The 21,761-nt window shown below is 48.5% G+C and overlaps 1 long non-coding RNA gene across 1 annotated transcript; it reads left to right on the forward strand.

The window, feature by feature from the left end:
• Positions 1-5,509: 5,509 nt before the first annotated feature.
• On the forward strand, positions 5,510-20,873 carry LOC133765854 (uncharacterized). The gene is made up of 4 exons (XR_009866617.1): positions 5,510-5,594; positions 16,039-16,076; positions 18,474-18,511; positions 20,615-20,873. It is a non-coding gene; the product is annotated as an uncharacterized LOC133765854 (long non-coding RNA).
• The last annotated feature ends 888 nt before the right edge of the window (positions 20,874-21,761 follow it).

Raw genomic sequence — 21,761 nt, forward strand, 5'->3', positions numbered from 1 at the left:
CCGGCACCCGGGAACCTCTTCCGGACGTGCCGCCTTCGCGCACGGATGCGCCCGACGTTTGCACCGAGCCCGACCACGGTAGGGGCCCGGGCGTCTTGTGTCCTCTGCCCCTGGGTGCCCGCGGGGTTGCCGGAGCTCCTGGAGCGAGAAGGGGGCTTTCCTAGTCCCTCCGGGACCGGGAAGCGGTCGCCCAGCGACTCCTGGTCCCGAACCCCTGGCCGGTGCTCTGGAGCTGCGGTGGCATCCTCGGCTCTCTGCCAGGAAGGATGTGCTTCCTGGCAGAGAGAGGGGCCGCGGTGCGAGTCGGGTGCTCCGACACGGGGCCGTGTGTGCTCCCGGGTTCTCAGCTTGGCTGCACGCTGCCTGGGCCTGTGTGCAAGGCGTCCGTTTCTCCCCGCTGGGGTCTCCTAACCCGTCCGGGAGGGGGCTATGCTTCCTGTTCCCCACGTCTGCTCCTGCCATGGCCCCGTCCGGTGCAGCAGTCCCACCAGCATGCCTTGAGTTGCCACGCAGGCTGCGAGTGCAGAAGGCTCCCGGGACCTGGCGTGGAGTGCCCCACTGCCCCTGGTGGCCCAGTGTGCGCAGGGGACTTAGGCGCGGGCACGCCGCGCTCCGCAAGGATGGTCCTCTGGGCCTCTGCTTCTCCTGAGATGTCCTTGCCCCGGCCCCTCCCCGGCCCGGCCCTGGTGCCTGCCTTCATGCCTTCAGTTTCCCTTCGGTGGGATTTTTTGTTGCGTAGGCACACGCCCGTGCTTCTCCTTACTGACCTAGGTACCCACGTTAGGCGAGGGGAGATGTGGGGCTGGGAGAACCTTTTCTGCCTGATCTTCTAGGCGGAGGCAGGTGTGTTGTCTGAAAAGACCCTCACTCAACTCAGGCCAAGTATGCTATGTACTCTCTCTCTTCTTCCGCAGACACGGCGGAGCCCGGCACCCGGGAACCTCTCCCGGACGTGCCGCCTTCGCGCACGGATGCGCCCGACGTTTGCACCGAGCCCGACCACGGTAGGGGCCCGGGCGTCTTGTGTCCTCTGCCCCTGGGTGCCCGCGGGGTTGCCGGAGCTCCTGGAGCGAGAAGGGGGCTTCCCTAGTCCCTCCGGGACCGGGAAGCGGTCGCCCAGCGACTCCTGGTCCCGAACCCCTGGCCAGTGCTCTGGAGCTGCGGTGGCATCCTCGGCTCTCTGCCAGGAAGGATGTGCTTCCTGGCAGAGAGAGGGGCCGCGGTGCGAGTCGGGTGCTCCGACACGGGGCCGTGTGTGCTCCCGGGTTCTCAGCTTGGCTGCACGCTGCCTGGGCCTGTGTGCAAGGCGTCCGTTTCTCCCCGCTGGGGTCTCCTAACCCGTCCGGGAGGGGGCTATGCTTCCTGTTCCCCACGTCTGCTCCTGCCATGGCCCCGTCCGGTGCAGCAGTCCCACCAGCATGCCTTGAGTTGCCACGCAGGCTGCGAGTGCAGAAGGCTCCCGGGACCTGGCGTGGAGTGCCCCACTGCCCCTGGTGGCCCAGTGTGCGCAGGGGACTTAGGCGCGGGCACGCCGCGCTCCGCAAGGATGGTCCTCTGGGCCTCTGCTTCTCCTGAGATGTCCTTGCCCCGGCCCCTCCCCGGCCCGGCCCTGGTGCCTGCCTTCAGTTTCCCTTCGGTGGGATTTTTTGTTGCGTAGGCACACGCCCGTGCTTCTCCTTACTGACCTAGGTACCCACGTTAGGCGAGGGGAGATGTGGGGCTGGGAGAACCTTTTCTGCCTGATCTTCTAGGCGGAGGCAGGTGTGTTGTCTGAAAAGACCCTCACTCAACTCAGGCCAAGTATGCTATGTACTCTCTCTCTTCTTCCGCAGACACGGCGGAGCCCGGCACCCGGGAACCTCTCCCGGACGTGCCGCCTTCGCGCACGGATGCGCCCGACGTTTGCACCGAGCCCGACCACGGTAGGGGCCCGGGCGTCTTGTGTCCTCTGCCCCTGGGTGCCCGCGGGGTTGCCGGAGCTCCTGGAGCGAGAAGGGGGCTTCCCTAGTCCCTCCGGGACCGGGAAGCGGTCGCCCAGCGACTCCTGGTCCCGAACCCCTGGCCAGTGCTCTGGAGCTGCGGTGGCATCCTCGGCTCTCTGCCAGGAAGGATGTGCTTCCTGGCAGAGAGAGGGGCCGCGGTGCGAGTCGGGTGCTCCGACACGGGGCCGTGTGTGCTCCCGGGTTCTCAGCTTGGCTGCACGCTGCCTGGGCCTGTGTGCAAGGCGTCCGTTTCTCCCCGCTGGGGTCTCCTAACCCGTCCGGGAGGGGGCTATGCTTCCTGTTCCCCACGTCTGCTCCTGCCATGGCCCCGTCCGGTGCAGCAGTCCCACCAGCATGCCTTGAGTTGCCACGCAGGCTGCGAGTGCAGAAGGCTCCCGGGACCTGGCGTGGAGTGCCCCACTGCCCCTGGTGGCCCAGTGTGCGCAGGGGACTTAGGCGCGGGCACGCCGCGCTCCGCAAGGATGGTCCTCTGGGCCTCTGCTTCTCCTGAGATGTCCTTGCCCCGGCCCCTCCCCGGCCCGGCCCTGGTGCCTGCCTTCAGTTTCCCTTCGGTGGGATTTTTTGTTGCGTAGGCACACGCCCGTGCTTCTCCTTACTGACCTAGGTACCCACGTTAGGCGAGGGGAGATGTGGGGCTGGGAGAACCTTTTCTGCCTGATCTTCTAGGCGGAGGCAGGTGTGTTGTCTGAAAAGACCCTCACTCAACTCAGGCCAAGTATGCTATGTACTCTCTCTCTTCTTCCGCAGACACGGCGGAGCCCGGCACCCGGGAACCTCTCCCGGACGTGCCGCCTTCGCGCACGGATGCGCCCGACGTTTGCACCGAGCCCGACCACGGTAGGGGCCCGGGCGTCTTGTGTCCTCTGCCCCTGGGTGCCCGCGGGGTTGCCGGAGCTCCTGGAGCGAGAAGGGGGCTTCCCTAGTCCCTCCGGGACCGGGAAGCGGTCGCCCAGCGACTCCTGGTCCCGAACCCCTGGCCAGTGCTCTGGAGCTGCGGTGGCATCCTCGGCTCTCTGCCAGGAAGGATGTGCTTCCTGGCAGAGAGAGGGGCCGCGGTGCGAGTCGGGTGCTCCGACACGGGGCCGTGTGTGCTCCCGGGTTCTCAGCTTGGCTGCACGCTGCCTGGGCCTGTGTGCAAGGCGTCCGTTTCTCCCCGCTGGGGTCTCCTAACCCGTCCGGGAGGGGGCTATGCTTCCTGTTCCCCACGTCTGCTCCTGCCATGGCCCCGTCCGGTGCAGCAGTCCCACCAGCATGCCTTGAGTTGCCACGCAGGCTGCGAGTGCAGAAGGCTCCCGGGACCTGGCGTGGAGTGCCCCACTGCCCCTGGTGGCCCAGTGTGCGCAGGGGACTTAGGCGCGGGCACGCCGCGCTCCGCAAGGATGGTCCTCTGGGCCTCTGCTTCTCCTGAGATGTCCTTGCCCCGGCCCCTCCCCGGCCCGGCCCTGGTGCCTGCCTTCAGTTTCCCTTCGGTGGGATTTTTTGTTGCGTAGGCACACGCCCGTGCTTCTCCTTACTGACCTAGGTACCCACGTTAGGCGAGGGGAGATGTGGGGCTGGGAGAACCTTTTCTGCCTGATCTTCTAGGCGGAGGCAGGTGTGTTGTCTGAAAAGACCCTCACTCAACTCAGGCCAAGTATGCTATGTACTCTCTCTCTTCTTCCGCAGACACGGCGGAGCCCGGCACCCGGGAACCTCTCCCGGACGTGCCGCCTTCGCGCACGGATGCGCCCGACGTTTGCACCGAGCCCGACCACGGTAGGGGCCCGGGCGTCTTGTGTCCTCTGCCCCTGGGTGCCCGCGGGGTTGCCGGAGCTCCTGGAGCGAGAAGGGGGCTTCCCTAGTCCCTCCGGGACCGGGAAGCGGTCGCCCAGCGACTCCTGGTCCCGAACCCCTGGCCAGTGCTCTGGAGCTGCGGTGGCATCCTCGGCTCTCTGCCAGGAAGGATGTGCTTCCTGGCAGAGAGAGGGGCCGCGGTGCGAGTCGGGTGCTCCGACACGGGGCCGTGTGTGCTCCCGGGTTCTCAGCTTGGCTGCACGCTGCCTGGGCCTGTGTGCAAGGCGTCCGTTTCTCCCCGCTGGGGTCTCCTAACCCGTCCGGGAGGGGGCTATGCTTCCTGTTCCCCACGTCTGCTCCTGCCATGGCCCCGTCCGGTGCAGCAGTCCCACCAGCATGCCTTGAGTTGCCACGCAGGCTGCGAGTGCAGAAGGCTCCCGGGACCTGGCGTGGAGTGCCCCACTGCCCCTGGTGGCCCAGTGTGCGCAGGGGACTTAGGCGCGGGCACGCCGCGCTCCGCAAGGATGGTCCTCTGGGCCTCTGCTTCTCCTGAGATGTCCTTGCCCCGGCCCCTCCCCGGCCCGGCCCTGGTGCCTGCCTTCAGTTTCCCTTCGGTGGGATTTTTTGTTGCGTAGGCACACGCCCGTGCTTCTCCTTACTGACCTAGGTACCCACGTTAGGCGAGGGGAGATGTGGGGCTGGGAGAACCTTTTCTGCCTGATCTTCTAGGCGGAGGCAGGTGTGTTGTCTGAAAAGACCCTCACTCAACTCAGGCCAAGTATGCTATGTACTCTCTCTCTTCTTCCGCAGACACGGCGGAGCCCGGCACCCGGGAACCTCTCCCGGACGTGCCGCCTTCGCGCACGGATGCGCCCGACGTTTGCACCGAGCCCGACCACGGTAGGGGCCCGGGCGTCTTGTGTCCTCTGCCCCTGGGTGCCCGCGGGGTTGCCGGAGCTCCTGGAGCGAGAAGGGGGCTTCCCTAGTCCCTCCGGGACCGGGAAGCGGTCGCCCAGCGACTCCTGGTCCCGAACCCCTGGCCAGTGCTCTGGAGCTGCGGTGGCATCCTCGGCTCTCTGCCAGGAAGGATGTGCTTCCTGGCAGAGAGAGGGGCCGCGGTGCGAGTCGGGTGCTCCGACACGGGGCCGTGTGTGCTCCCGGGTTCTCAGCTTGGCTGCACGCTGCCTGGGCCTGTGTGCAAGGCGTCCGTTTCTCCCCGCTGGGGTCTCCTAACCCGTCCGGGAGGGGGCTATGCTTCCTGTTCCCCACGTCTGCTCCTGCCATGGCCCCGTCCGGTGCAGCAGTCCCACCAGCATGCCTTGAGTTGCCACGCAGGCTGCGAGTGCAGAAGGCTCCCGGGACCTGGCGTGGAGTGCCCCACTGCCCCTGGTGGCCCAGTGTGCGCAGGGGACTTAGGCGCGGGCACGCCGCGCTCCGCAAGGATGGTCCTCTGGGCCTCTGCTTCTCCTGAGATGTCCTTGCCCCGGCCCCTCCCCGGCCCGGCCCTGGTGCCTGCCTTCAGTTTCCCTTCGGTGGGATTTTTTGTTGCGTAGGCACACGCCCGTGCTTCTCCTTACTGACCTAGGTACCCACGTTAGGCGAGGGGAGATGTGGGGCTGGGAGAACCTTTTCTGCCTGATCTTCTAGGCGGAGGCAGGTGTGTTGTCTGAAAAGACCCTCACTCAACTCAGGCCAAGTATGCTATGTACTCTCTCTCTTCTTCCGCAGACACGGCAGAGCCCGGCACCCGGGAACCTCTTCCGGACGTTCCGCCTTCGCGCACGGATGCGCCCGACGTTTGCACCGAGCCCGACCACGGTAGGGGCCCGGGCGTCTTGTGTCCTCTGCCCCTGGGTGCCCGCGGGGTTGCCGGAGCTCCTGGAGCGAGAAGGGGGCTTTCCTAGTCCCTCCGGGACCGGGAAGCGGTCGCCCAGCGACTCCTGGTCCCGAACCCCTGGCCAGTGCTCTGGAGCTGCGGTGGCATCCTCGGCTCTCTGCCAGGAAGGATGTGCTTCCTGGCAGAGAGAGGGGCCGCGGTGCGAGTCGGGTGCTCCGACACGGGGCCGTGTGTGCTCCCGGGTTCTCAGCTTGGCTGCACGCTGCCTGGGCCTGTGTGCAAGGCGTCCGTTTCTCCCCGCTGGGGTCTCCTAACCCGTCCGGGAGGGGGCTATGCTTCCTGTTCCCCACGTCTGCTCCTGCCATGGCCCCGTCCGGTGCAGCAGTCCCACCAGCATGCCTTGAGTTGCCACGCAGGCTGCGAGTGCAGAAGGCTCCCAGGACCTGGCGTGGAGTGCCCCACTGCCCCTGGTGGCCCAGTGTGCGCAGGGGACTTAGGCGCGGGCACGCCGCGCTCCGCAAGGATGGTCCTCTGGGCCTCTGCTTCTCCTGAGATGTCCTTGCCCCGGCCCCTCCCCGGCCCGGCCCTGGTGCCTGCCTTCAGTTTCCCTTCGGTGGGATTTTTTGTTGCGTAGGCACACGCCCGTGCTGAGTTGCCAGAGCTCCTGGAGTGAGAATGAGGGCTTTCCTATTCCCTCTTGGTCGGGAAGCTGTCTCCTAGTGATTATTTTTTCCTAGAAGTTGTCCTGTGTCCTAAGATTCCCTTGTCTTTTGCTTTCATGTATTTTTCATTTTGTCTATCAGTGTTTGAACTTGTTTAAAAGTGCTTTTTGAATCTCTTTTGCTTCGCTTTTCCTAACCTTCCTTAAATGTTTTCTTTTTTTTTTGTTTCTGTCCCTTAGTGGCACAGTCTCTCTCCGTGACCATTTTGTCTTTGCACTCTAATATGTATTTTGTTTCCTGTAATTTGCCATGATTTAGGAGATTTTTCTCAGTGTCCTCTTTCTGTGAATCCAAGATTTTCTGTTTTTTTCTGTTTCTTTGTAGGTGCTGTGGTCTCTCTAATCTTGTTACACAAGGTTGTCCCCAAACTTGTAGCGCCCTCAGTTGAACTTATGAGCAGTCTCTTTGGCTCATGTGTGGTTTGTGCTTTAGAGTTACTGGTTTTGTTCCTTTTGATGTGACATTTTTGTGGTGGAATGTTATTGCTAAGTGTCTAATTATTCTGACAACGTGTCTGTGTTTTCAACCTGTTTTGGAATCTTCATACTTTTGCTCAATATAGATGCGTTTCTTCAGTGTAGAGGTGCTCGTGTGCAAGTCGTGTCCTCCCTGACTGCCATTTGTCCTCATGAATCCTATCATTGGCTGAACACTGCTGCATAATGACTCGGCATTTTTGAATGTTCTCCGAGCCTTTTAGTTTTTCTTCCTTACTGTTTAGTTAGGAAATTATTTTTTGTTATTCTATACTAATGCTGAATGGAATCTGTCTTCTCAGTCACTCAATTCAGTATGCCTGGATCCTTCCATGGATGATATAATAGCAGAACCCTAATCAAGTGTCAAGTTTTTTCGCTGAACCTAATGCTGCAGTGTGCAGTGGAGCCAACCTGCACCTACATTTGCATGTCGTTCCATTCCTGTTTTCCCCATTCGAACATTTGTAAATATAGTAGAAATTTTTTCAGATATCGTCTGAGATGATGCCAAACTAAAAAACACTTTTGGACTACCTGTGACTTTACTTGTCTCCCAAGTACACACCATTTGTCCCATTTGTACGTTACCAGATCTCTCATTACATCTTTCTCTATTCTTTGGATGTCTGGAATTGTCTTTGCAATTAGGAGTATCAAGATATGTCCTTGGACAGAAAGAAAACCTTTAAGAATGAGTGGAGCACAGGAAATGATTTTACTCCAGCTGTTTGAAATCCATGAGCCATTTCCCATAATGCATGTTTCCCTGTACGGGATCATGAGTCAGAATTGTCAGGAATATCCATTGTGAGTGTGTTCATCTCTGTGTTTCAGAGATATTGATTTTATTCCTCTCTGATGTGGAAATGGGTATACTGTCTGAAAAATCACCGAGGACTTATTTTCTTTCCCTTGCCCAAAGACCTGATGATTACATGGGAATCTGACATTTAGGATGGTATGATAACTGATCAAACCCAAACTGTGTCCAATGCTGCTAGCACCAGTCTCCCTTTGGGTACACTTCTGTTCTAACCTCTGTTCTCTTGAGCACTTGATGTGCTCACATATCAGAATGCCTTACAAGTTCCTTTGATATTCTCTGCTGATCCTTTCTCTGAACACTAGGGGTTACTTTTTCAATTTTTCCTTTGTGTTTCTTAGGTTGCTGGAAACCTTTGATTTTCTGTCCTGGAAGGATAGAGTTCCTAGGTACAACATTGCTCTTGGGGCACATTTACTGAGATAGCCAGTTTGCTTCCTGTGGCTCTACACTGGCCTCACAGGTGCACACTCAATATGCACTTTCCAAGATTACAAAGATGTTCAGTTTCTCTCTCCTTATGCTTTTGCAGCTGTTTATGGTCACTGCAATGCTTGGTACACAAGTTCTATACCACCACGTGCCATACACTTTTTTCCTTGTAGTATTCTATCTTTGCATTTGGTACTTCTGATATGTAGTTGATTGTTAGTTTATGATGTCTCAGAAACCTCCAGAAAGTGTTGATTTTGAGTACCATTTGCTCGGATGTCAAATCATTGATTTGCTTGTAATAGCAGGTCGAATGTGTTTTCTCAACCTATCCTAAGACAATTTTAGGTATATCTGCATCAGAATCAATCTAACCAACAGGGAAATCCTAACCATTTCCACACATATACCTGGCCCAAATCCTCCATGCAAAGAGAAGGGCATGCCTGAGCTTGGCATTTGTCAGACATGTCATTTGTACTCTGTTGCTTTACTGAAGAGTTGGCATGGTTGTTTAGTAGCTTGTCGCATCGTATCTACATTTCTGGAGCCCTCCATGAAGGATAAACTTGCCTAAATATTTGCATGACTTTGTCATGTGAATTTAAGTCTTCAGTTGCTGTCCAGGAGGGACCAGATTCCTTGATGGAGTTATCCATGTGGCTCCTGTACTAGGGACAGTGGGTTGTGCATCATATTATTCTTTTTTTTGAATTTTTTTATTTAATAAATGTGAATTTACAAAGAGAAACTTTTGTAGTGTTGTGGCTTCCCCCCCAACCTCCCTCCCTCCCACGGCCCTCTCCTCTCCCACTCCCTCTCCCATCCCGCCCTTCATTGAGTTTCATTTTCAATTACCTTCATACACTGAAGATCAACTTAGTATATATACTAAGCAAGGATTTCAACAGGCTGCCCTCACACAACTGCACAAGGTATAGGGTATTGTTCGACTAGTAGTGTTGTTTATAAGTTTCATAGTAAAACACATTAAGGACAGAGATCCTACATGGGGAGCATGTACCCAGTGACTCCCGTTGTTGATTTAACAATTGGCACTTATTTATGACATCAGCAATCACCCGAGAATCTTGCAGTGAGCTGTCTAGGCTATGGAAGCCCCTTGAGTTCACCAACTCTGAACTTGTTTAGTCAAGGCCGTATCACAGTGGAGGTTCCTTCCTCCCTTCAGAGAAAAGCGCCTCTCTCCTTGATGGCCTGCTCCTTCTGCTGGGGTCTTGTTCACCAGGATCTTTCATTTAGATTATTTTTGCCACCGTGTCATGGCTTTCCATGCCTGTGAGACTCTCATGGACCTTTTAGCCAGATTCGAATGTCCCAAGGGTTGATTCTGAGGCAGGAGTGCTGTTTTGGGCGTTTGCCATTCTATGAGTCTGCTGTGTGTCCTGCTTCCCCCGCAGGATCATTCTTTGCCTTTTAATTCTATCCTTCATTATTTGCTTACACTGGTCTTATTTGTGAGATCTCTTCGACATATACCCTATCTTTTGGATCGGTTGTGTATTTATACTTATCACTTTACCAAGTGCACTGGCATTGGTACCTGCCTCCTTGGTAAGACTGAGTTGAAATCCCCTGGCGCATTTCTAGTGCCACCATTGGAGGTAAGTCCGAGTGAGCATGTGCCAACCTATATATCGCCTCCCTCTCTTATTCCCACTCCTATGTAATAGAGATCACTTTTCTGTTAATTTTAAATGCCTAAGAATGATTGTGTATTGATTACAGAGTTCAACCAGTGGTCGTATGTAGAACAAACAGAGCAACAACAATAACAACAACAAAAATACTAAAAGGAATAAAATAGTAAGTTGTTCCTCAATAGTCTAGGCAAGGGCTGATCATGTCATTGTTTCTCATAGTGTCCATTTCACTTCAATGGGTATCATTTTAGATACTCGTTCAGTTGCCATCGATCAGGGAGAACATATGATATTTGTCCCTTTTGGACTGGCTTATTTCACTCAGCATGATGTTTTCCAGCTTCCTCCATTTTGTTGTGAATGCCCGGATTTCATTGTTTTTTTACTGCTGTATAGTGTTCCATAGAGTACATATCCCATAGTTTCTTTATCCAGTCATCCGTTGATGGACATTTAGGTTGATTCCATGTCTTAGCTATTGTGAATTGAGCTGCAACAAATATTGAGGTGCAAATGGCTCTTTTTTCTCCCCTTTAATTCCATTTGGGTAAATTCCAAGGAGTGGGATGGCTGGGTCATGTGTAGTGCTATATTCAGGATCCTGAGGACTCTCCAAACTGTCTTCCATAGTGGCTTTACCAGTTTGCATTCCCACCAACAGTGGATTAGTGTCCCTTTTCCCCTACATCCTCGCCAGCATCTGTTGTTGGTTGATTTCTGTATGTAAGCCAATCTAACCGGGGTGAGGTGAAACCTCATTGTGGTTTTGATCTGCATTTCCCTGATGGCTAGGGATCCTGAACATTTTTTCATGTGCCTGTTGGCCATTTGGATTTCCTCTTTTGAAAAATGTCTGTTAAGGACCTTGGCCCATTTTTTATTGGGTTGTTTGTTTTGATTTTGTGGTGTTTTTTTGATCATTTTATAGATTCTAGTTGTTAATCCTTTATCTGTTGTGTAGTTTGCAAATAATGTCTCCCATTCTGTCGGTTGCCTCTTCACTTTCTTGACTGTTTCCTTTGCTGTAAAGAAACTCTTCAATTTGAGGTAATCCCATTTGTTTATTTTATCTTTGATTACCCGTGCCTCTGGGGTCTTCTCCAGGAATTCTTTGCCTGTTCCAATATCTTGAAGGGTTTCCCCTATGCTCTCAATTAGTTTTATGGTGTTGTGGCGCATCTCTAGTTCTTTGATCCATGTTGAGTGGATTTTTGTATAAGGTGCAAGGTAGGGGTCTTGCTTCATACTTCGACATGTGGACATCCAGTTTTCCAATCACCATTTGTTGAAGAGGCTGTCCTTGTTCCAGGGGTTGGTTTTAGGTCCTTTGTCAAATATGAGTTGGTAATAGATGTTTGGATTGATCTCCGGTGTTTCTATTCTGTTCCATTGGTCTATCCATTTGTTTGATCTGTCCATTGGTGAGAGTGGGGTGTTGAAGTCCCCTGTTACTATTGTATTTGAATCTATATCTCCCTTTAAATCCTTTAGTAATTCTTTCAGGTAGCCAGGCACCCTGTTATTAGGTGCGTATGCATTTATAATAGTAATGTCTTCCTGTTGGGTAGATCCTTTAATCATTATATAGTGCCCTTCTCTGTCTCTTTTAATAGTTTTTATGTTCAAGTCTATTTTGTCTGATATCAGGATGGCCACTCCAGCTCTTTTTTGATTTCTGGTAGCTTGGAGTATCTTTTTCCATCCTTTCACTTTCAGTCTGTGTGCATCTTTGCTGATAAGGTGTGTCTCCTGAAGGCAGCATATAGATGGATTCTCTTTCTTGATCCAATCAGCTAGTCTATGTCTTTTGGTAGTAGAATTAAGACCATTCACATTCAGTGTGATTACTGTTAAGTACTGTCTTTTCTCATTCATGTTTCCTAAAGGAGCTGTTTATGTATTTTGAACTTTGTGTGTAGGTTACTCTACATTCGCTTTTTTTGGTAGTGAAGTTCTTGTTTTGTATTTCTGTGTGCAGCACATCTTTGAGCAAGTGTTGTAGGGCTGGATGCATGGTTACAAATCCTTTCAGTTTCTGTTTGTCTTGGAAGATCTTTATTTCCCCTTCATTCATAAATGATAGCTTTGCAGGGTATAGTATTCTAGGTTGGCATTGTTTGTCTTTTAAAACTTGAAATATATCATGCCATTGTCTCCTTGCCTGTAGTGTTTGCGATGAGAAGTCTGGGGTGAGTCTGATTAACTTACCCCTGAATGTGATCTGTCGTTTTTCTCTGGCACATTTTAGGATTTGTTCTTTGTGTGTCACTGAGCTGAGTGTTGCCACAATGTGTCATGGTGAATTTCTCTTCTGGTCTACCCTGTTTGGAGTCCTGGCTATCTTTGAATTTGCCTGTTGTTATCCAGTTGCCTTTGTTTGAAGTTTTCTGATGTTATTTCATTGAAAACACCTTCCAATCCATTCTCTCTTTCCACCCCCTCAGGGACTCCTATTAACTGAACATTACACCGTTTGATTGAATCTTGTAGGTCTCCGACCATATTTTTTTAATTTTTTCATTTCTTCTTCCTGCGTTTGAACTGACTGTATTATTTCTGGAAGTTTGTCTTCAAATTCTGATATTCGGTCTTCTATTTCATCTGTTTGATTTCCGGGGGAATCCACGGTGTTTTTATATGGTCAATTGAGTTTTTCATTTCCAGTATTTCATTCTGGCTTCTCTTTAGGATCTCTAATCCTTGGGCTTGTTTTTCATTCCACTCTCGACACTGTTTCTCATTATTTCTAAGTAATCTTATTATTAATTTTCTGAATTCTTTTTCTGGCATGGTTTAAAATTCTTCTTCTTCAGCCTCTGTTATGGTTGGTTTAGCCTGCTCCATTGGCAAGTTTATGTGTTCTTCTATCTTCTTGTTGTGGGTTTTTGTTTTGTTTTTTGGCATTCCGTCTGGGTGGTTTTTCAGGTTGATTTCCCTCTGCTGTGGGCTGCTGAGTCTGTACCAATATCCAGTGTAAGCAGGCTGCTCTGCTTCTAGAGTTTGCTTATTTATGTTTTGCTTATTTATTTATTTTTTGTAACTTGTGTGGGCTGGTGTCAGGGCTTTCAGGTGCCAATCTCTGCCCCTTGGGGGCCGGTTTCCTTGTTCCTATGTTCGCCCTTATGTGTCTGTGCCTGGGGTTCGTTGGTCAGCCACTCTCACTGCACCTCCTGCGTGAGGAGTGTCAAGTAGCTCCAGACCACCTTTGGACTCTGCCCCTGCTGCTTCCTCCTCCGAAGCAGAGGCCAGCCTCCTTTAAGCCCGAATGTAAACAAACAGGATGGCTGCACTCTGCCTGCTGCAGCTCTGATTGTGGGTGGGGCGGCTCCTAAGGATCCTTGCGTTTTCGATCCTTCAGTGCATCCCCCTGGATCCTGCCCTCTTCCTGTGGGTGCTATTTAATTTTTTTCTTTCTGGAAACTTGAGTAGACTGGTGTCAGGGCTATGAGCTGCCCTCCCTCGCTGCCTGCCCCTGCGCAAGGAGTGCAGTGTCCCTCCACTCCACCTTTGGGCCCCACCTCCGAAGGTTCGTGTGGAGGCAGAGGCAGTTCTCCTTTAAGCCCATATGTAAACAAACAAGATGGCTGCTCCCCGCCCGCTGCAGCTCCGATTTGGGGGAGGGATCCTGGATCCTGAATCGGGTTGTGCATCATATTGTTCTTTCGTGGCTCCCACTGGGACATGGAGAGAGCACTTTCTGAATTACTGGATGTCGGAGGCCACCTGACAAACCACACAGAGACACGCAGCAGTCAGTCAATTCATCACCACGTTTATTGCCTCGTCGCGTTCCAAGCCAAAGTAGGGGGCCCGGCGATGAGGGACTGGAGGCAGTCTCCCTAAGGAAACCCTTCAGTCTCTAGCCACGAGCACCAAGAAACACAAGGGTATATACCCCAGGCCCCATACAGATAACATTCATTGTGTGCAATCATGCATAGCACAGGAACGAAACAAGTTTACAAGGTAGCAAAGATCAGGGTACAAGCTCTGCAGATAGAGCAAAGAACATCATAAACCTTCATCAGAAGTCACATCCTGCCTGCAGGAATGTGGGATGAAAAATCTTGTGCCTACAGAACAAAAGTACAGGAAACAGGATTAGATAAGGGACAGCGTCAGCCTGCTGCATCTCATGTCGGGCCAGGGCCACTAGCCCCGACAACTGGATCCTTTCTTTTCATCTGTGACTGTTGTCTCATTTTCTCCAAGTGGAAGGGAAATTCTTTAAACTCACATGATTGCCAAGGACATAAACAAACCTCTAAGAATGATTTTCAACTTGCCAGTTGTTTTTCTCTCAAAACATGACAACATCTCCCCATTTTCTCCTAATTTGAATTTTTATAGACTTAGCCTTATTATGTCTCAGAAAACTTGTGAACATCCACATTATGAGAATGTGTTGTTTGGGTTGGAGATCACTTGTGTTCCTGCTTTCTGACATGGAGTTGGATCTGCATCTGAAAATCTACTTAGGCAACTTTTGTTTTTTCTTCCACAGGAAGTATGATAGTCTCACTGGAGTCAGACCCAGAATCAGGCATGGTGACTGACTAGAGCCTTTCAGTGGCAAATGATACCATGCCTCAGCTCAGTAGGGGTCCATATGTTTTATGTCTTCTGATCTATGAGATGCTGAAAATTTCATGTGGCATAAGTTCTGAGAACTCCTCTTCAATATGGCTACCATGCTTTCAGGCTAATGCTGAGAGCTACTTTTCCCAGAATGTTTGGCTATGTTTTCTTAATGTTCCTGAAACCTTTAGTTTCTGCCACGGAAGGATGTATTTCCTCGATAGAGATTTGCCCATGTGACACCTGTACAAGACCATCATGTGGAAGCACATCTTCTCTCACTGGCCACAGTTGCACATTCTATGGGCACTTTGCAAGTTACCAGAAACTTTGGGATTTTCTATCTTTACCCTTTGCTATATCCTAAGGTCATCTGATGCTTTGTTCTCAGCTGCTGTTCAAATACAAAAAAAAATCTTGAAGAAATTTAAAATAAGAATTGTATTTTTCAAAACAACTCTCCTATCTATCTGTTTTGTTCTCTTTTTTTTTTTTTTTTTTTTTTTTTGACAGGCAGAGTGGACAGCGAGAGAAAGAGACAGAGAGAAAGGTCTTCCTTTTGCCGTTGGTTCACCCTCCAATGGCCACCGCGGTAGGCGCGCTGTGGCCGGCGCACCGCGCTGATCCGATGGCAGGAGCCAGGTGCTTCTCCTGGTCTCCCATGGGGTGCAGGGCCCAAGCACTTGGGCCATCCTCCACTGCACTCCCTGGCCACAGCAGAGAGCTGGCCTGGAAGAGGGGCAACCGGGACAGGATCGGTGCCCCGACCGGGACTAGAACCCGGTGTGCCGGCGCCGCAAGGCGGAGGATTAGCCTATTGAGCTGCGGCGCCGGCCTCTGTTTTGTTCTCATGCGTTTTCCTTTACTTCTCTTTTGGGGGTACCATAAAGTTCATGACAATCATCATTATGAATTAAACATGGTGGGGTGTAAAATAATTTATTTTAAACCATGTGCATATTGATATGGGCCTGTTTTCTGAAAACACCATTAGACAGCCTTAGTTCTTTTCATCAACAGAATAAGTAACACCACAATGGAAATCCAATCAGTGTCAAGGTGTGTGACTGACCATGATCTTCAGCCCAAATCTAGAGTGGAACCACACTTTCCTTTTGCACTTTATCTTCTTAGTTACTGAAAAGCACTTTGGTGTATTTCCTTAGGATTTCTTCTTACTTCCATACAGTTTCTTTAAGTTTACACAAAGAATCCATTTTCAAAATATTCATGTGACCACTAACTTGACTTGGTCTCTTCAGTTGTTATCCAGGAAGGATGGAATTGCTCAGCAGAGATTGTCCTTGAGGGCTCTAATCTAAGGCAAAGCTTTTGTTTCATGTTGTTCTCTGTGTGGCTTCCAGCAGAACACGGAATGGGCACTTTCCAAGTTACCGTATCCTTTCCTTTTGTCTATACCTGGCTTTTTCTTTATTGAGGGGTGTTTGCAATTGTTAAGTCACAAATGATATTTAAGGATAGAAATAAGGAATCTAAGGATATATTTGAAATTGGCATTTTTGTTGCTGAATCATTAAATCTATGAGCCACTTTCTCATTGTACCTCTCTTTATAAACCTATGTTTCTCTTGTGTCAGAAAACTCATGAAAATCCACATTATGAGCATATATTTCTATGGGTTCAAATAATGTTTTCCTGTTGTCAGTTGATAAAATGATTGCATTCTGCAAATATCCTAAGAAAACTTTTGATTTACCTTCCACAGGTGATTTAATGCTACCCTGGAGTGTGCACCAGTGTAAGGTATGATGACCGAGTAAAAACATTTTGCAATGGCAGCTGAAGCCTTCTGTCCTCTGCATTCTGAGTTACTAAAGAGCTGAGTTAGTGTCAGTCCTTAGTATTTTTCTTCATTTCTATGCACTTCCTTTAACCTAACACTAGGGGCTACTTTTCAAAAATATCTGTTTGAGTTTTCTCACTTTGCTTGAAAACCTTAGTTTCCTCACAGGAAGGAGTACTTTAGTAGAGAATTGTCATTGAGGTATCTAAACTAAGACTAGTGTTTTGCTTCATGTTTTTCTATCATTTGTTTGCTGGAGTACACTGAGTGGGAATTTTCCAACTTGCCAGTTTCTTTCATTTTTTTCCATCCTTTTCCTTTGGCTTTACCAAGGGGTAGTGTAGCGGTCAGTACACAATGTATTCAAAGACAAAAATTAAACAATGTAAGAAGGAAGTTAGCATGAGGACTTGTTTTGCTCCCCCAAATTGTTAAACCTGTGCATCAAGTTCTCATCCATTGTATTTACATAAACTTACCTCTTAGAAGTCTCATGAAGTCCACATCATGGGTGCATTATGTTTCAGTATATTTTTTCTTTTACTGTTGCTCCATGTTGAAATGAATATGTTGTCTTCAAATATACTAAGACAACCCCTGGTTTTTCTTCAACATAAGAAATTTCTCCCACCACTCCAAACCAGAACAGTGTCATGTATATTCACTGACCAAAATCCTCCAGTGGTAGAAGATGAGAAGTCTGACCTTCTATGGGACCACCCGTGTCTACTGTACTCTGTCTTCTGAGTTACTGGAGAGCACAGTTGACATGATTCCTTAGGATATTTTTTCCCGATAAACTTCATTTCACCTCACAGTATGAACTAAGCTTTCTAGAATGCTTGCACATGTTTTCTAATGTTGTTTGACATCTTCAGTTTCTGTGCATGAAGAATGGACGGAATTCCTGGGTAGAGAATTGCCCAAGAGGCACCTAAAATCAGAAAAGTGTTTTGCATTGTTATTCTATTGTTGTCTCAAAGTTGCACGCTGCATGGACACTTTTCATGTTACCAGATAGTATCAGTATCTCCTTATGCCTTTGCCATAATGCAGGGTAATTTCAGTGCTTTCTACACAAATAGTGTTCAAAGGTAAAAATAAGACACCTAAAAATGAATCCAGAACATATATTTTCCTTAGCCTTTCTACATGAAGTCTCAGAAACCTCATGAAAATCCCCATTGTAAGTGTAGGATGCTGGTATTTAAAGTAGTTTGTTATTACTATCTGATACTGAGATGAGTCTGTCTTATGAAAATATTTTAAGACAGCTTTAGTTTTTTCTGCAATGGAATGAATGACACTCCAGGGGAATCCCATTCGGTGTCAAATATGGTGACTGACAAAAATCTTCCACGGGGAGAGGATACCAGGCCTAACCTTGCAGTGGGCCTACTGATGTTTTCTCTCCTCTTTTTCTTACTTATTATGAGTATAGCTGGCCTGATTCCTTAGGGTTTTCTCTATTTCTTTTAAAGATTTTTAAAATTTATTTATTTGCGAGGTAGAATTACAGACAGTGAGAGAGAGACAGAGAAAGGTCTTCCATCTGCTGGTTCACTCCCCAAATGACCACAATAGCCAGAGTTGCACCGGTCCAAAGACAGCAGACAAGAGCTTCTTCCAGGCCTTCCACATGGGTGCAGGGGCTGGAGCACTTGGGCCAACTTCTACTGCTTTCCCAGGCCATGGTGGAGAGCTGGACCAGAAGAGAAGCAACTGCGACTAGAACCGGTACCTATATGAGATGCTGGCACTGCAGGTGGAGGATTAACCTACTGTGCCAAAGCACCAGTATTTTATCTTTCTGGACAAATCTTTTAACTTTACACTAAGAACTATTGTGCAGAAATGTTTGTAGAAGTTTTCTAACTTGGCTTGGACTCTTCAGATCCTGTGCAGGAAGCATGGAGTTCCTTGCCAGGGAATTTCCCGTGGAGCAATTCACCTCATCTACTCCATTTTTTTATTCCTCCTATTCTATCCTTGACTCCTAGAGAAACACCAAATGGGCACTTTCCAAGTTACCAGACCTTTGATTTTTATCATAAATCTTTTTGTCTTCTGAAAGAGTAGTTGTGATTGTTAAGATACAAATAATAGTCAAGGATAAAAGGGGAAAAAAAAACCTAAGAATGAATTTAAACAAGAATTTTGTTCTAAAATTGTTAAACTATGGGCTTTTTCATTATCCATATTTTAAGAAACTGATTTTAATGATGTATCAGAAAACTCATTCAAGTCCACAATAGGAGCCAATTTTCTTGGATTTCAAATTTATTTTGCTGCCATCAGATGTTGAGATGGGTCTGTTGTCTGAAATATCTTGACAACTTTTGTTTGTCATTCTGCAGGTGCTGTAATGCTACCGCTGCTGTTGACACAATACCAGGTAGGGTGAATGGCCAAAATCTCGAAATGGCACAGGATGCCACGCCTGAGCCTAGATGGGCCCACCTATGTCCTCTGTCCTCTGCATTCCAAGTGGCTGGAAAGCTGAGTTAGGATCTCTTCTCCTTAAGATTTTCTTTTCTTTTCTCTGTATTTTACTTAACGTAAGACTAAGGACTACTATTTCAAAATGTTTGTTTTAAACTTTGCTTGAAATATCTTCAGTTTCTTCCCCTGGTGGGTGAAGTTCCTTGGTAGAGAATTGCCCATGAGGCCCATAAACTAAGACTACATAGTCTTCATGTTTTCCTCACACTTGTTTGAAGCACAACACTGAATTCACATTTTCCAAGCTACAAGTTTGTTTCATTTTTTTCTTATCCTTCATTAAATGTAGTTCTAATGCTGCAACACAATTTGGTATTCAAAGACAAAAACTAAAATATAAGAATCAAGGTACAACAGGAAGTTGTTTTGGTCCAAAAGAACAATTACTCTAGGTGTCAATTTGCTCATCAATGGTATCTTTTCATAAGCTTATCTCTAAGCTGTCTCAGAAACCTCCTGAACTCCACACCATGAGTGTATCATGCTCTCACCTAACATTATTTTTCCTGCTCCCTGGTGTTTCTTCAGCAGAACAAATTACCCTGCTACTGCAGACCAGACCAGTGTCCAGTATAATGACTGAGCGAATTCTCCAGCAGGAGAGGATGCCAAGCCTGAGCTTGGTATGGGCCCACCCAGTGCACTGTCCTCTGACTTCTGAGTTACAGAAGAGCACAGTTACCATGACTCCTTAGGATTTTTTTCCCCATGCACTTCATTTAACCTCACAGTAAGCACTGCTTGCACAAGTTTTCTATTTTTGCTTGACACATTCAGTTTCTGTCCAAGAATGGATGGAATTCCTGTGTAGAGAATTGCCCAAGAGGCACCTACAACAAGACAACCATTTTGCATCAAGTGGTTCCATGTTTGTTCACAGTTGCACACTGAATGGACACTTTCTTTTTCTTTTTCTTTTTTTTTTTTGACAGGCAGAGTGGACAGTGAGAGAGAGAGACAGAGAGAAAGGTCTTCCTTTTGCCATTTACCCTCCAATGGCCACCACAGCCGGCACATTGCGCTGATCCGAAGCCAGGAGCCAGGTGCTTCTCCTGGTCTCCCATGCAGGTGCAGGGCCTAAGCACTTGGACCATCCTCCACTGCACTCGCGGGGCATAGCAGAGAGCAGGCCTGGAAGAGGGCAACTGGGCCAGAATCTGGTGCCCCGACAGGGACTAGAACCCGGTGTGCCGGCGCCACAGGGCCGAGGATTAGCCTATTGAGCCACGGCGCCGGCCAATGGACACTTTCCAAGCTACCAGGTCCTTTCAGTTTACCTGCCCTTATTCTTTTGCATTATCAGGGGTTAATTCCAATGCTTTGTACACAAAGAGCATTCAAAGATAAAGGTGAATCTTCTAAAAATGAAGAGTAGGGATTTGTTGGGTTCAGAAAGTATAATATCTATGGTTTTTCCTAACACATATTTTCCTTAAATTGTCTGCATGAAGTCTCAGAAACCTCATGAAAATACTCCTTTATGAGTGTGTGACACTTGGCTTTAAAGTACTTTTTTTGCCACTCTCTCTCTCATACTGAGTTTACTTTATGAATATGTCCTAAGAAAACTTAGGTTTTATCTTCAGTGAAATAAATAATGCCACTCCTGGAATCTGACCCCATGTCAAGTATGGCAATTGACTGGAATCCTGCATTGGAAGAGGATTCCAGGGCACAGCTGTGTCCTCTGTCCACTCAGTTACTCAAGAGCTCCATTGGCATGATTTCTTAGGGCTTCCTCTTAACTTCTCCACAGTAGTACCAGCAAGCACTCTGCAAACCTAGGTTATTATTGGGAAAAGGCAATTTTTTTACAGGGTGAAGTTTGGTTCATAACCTGGAGACATGTATTATCAGTTCCTTCTCGTGTGTGTCTTTTCTTGGTTTAATGATGTTTACCTCATGTCTTAGGTGAAATCTTTAGGGGCAGTTCTTTAATCAGGAATTAGGATATCTCCAGAATCTGAGAATATTATTTCACTTTTTATTTCAACAGAAATGGAACCATCTCTTCATATCTGGTGCTTTGGAACAACAGTAATCGACCCTATAAAGCAGAGCTGCAAAACTCACATCTAGTAGGGGGCCGCCCAACTCTCTGAAATGTATCATTTTACTTCATTCAATGGTAGCACATTCACAGCTGAACATCACTAATTTTCCTACACTCTAACGTGCAGCTAAGAGTGTTTTTAGAAAAAAAATTGACAGATATTTCTTTCTGTCCAGAAATAAACAAATTGGCTCGTAACTGACTTCAAAGGAGTCATGTTTTCTGACTGTGCGGAAATCATGTTGTACACTTCACACTTCGCAATCTTATTCAAAAAGGAATATATAATGATCTGATTCCAAAATTTCAGCTCAACCCATTTCAGTCTTTAATTTCCAATTCCATTGTTCAAAGGGACATGCAACAGTTACTATAAAATCAGTATTTAAGGATACAGTGAAATATATAAAAACAGAATGAAATATGAGCTGATACTGGCACAAAAAATTTAAACCCACACATAATTTTCTTCATGGTAGCATTTTCATACATTTTTTCATCATGAAGTCACAGAAAGTTCATGAAAGCTCATATTCTAAAATCTCATTAAAATTTGATGAAGATGCATACCATAAAATCCTTTGAATGGATTTAAAATTGTGTCCATACTAAATCACATTTTAATTCTACCTTTATTTTTTTGAGGTTTGTAAAGATTTATTTATTTACTTGAAAGTCAGAGTTACACAAAGAGAGGGGAAGCAGAGAGAGAGTTCTTCCATCTGGTGGTTTGCTCCCCAATTGGCTGCAATGGCCGGAGCTGTGCTGATCTGAAGCCAGGAGCCAGGAGCTTTTCCTGTGTCTCCCACGCAGGTGCAGGGGCCCAAGCACTTGGGCCATCTTCTACTGCTTTCCCAGGCCATAGTGGAGAGCCAGATCAAAAGTGGAGCAGCCAGGTCTTGAACTGGTGCCCATTTGGGATGCTGGCACTTCAGGCCAGGGTGCTAACCCATTGCGTCACAGTGCCAGTCCCTATGTTTTTTTTGAGTTTTATGTTCTCATTTTTCATTTTGAGGGGCTTTTGTTCTTTTTTTATCTTTTTATTTTTTGTTTTGTAATTTTAAATTTTTTTCCTATTTTGACATTTATG

This window comes from Lepus europaeus, chromosome 8 (genome assembly GCF_033115175.1).
Source record: "Lepus europaeus isolate LE1 chromosome 8, mLepTim1.pri, whole genome shotgun sequence".
Taxonomy (NCBI): domain Eukaryota; kingdom Metazoa; phylum Chordata; class Mammalia; order Lagomorpha; family Leporidae; genus Lepus; species Lepus europaeus.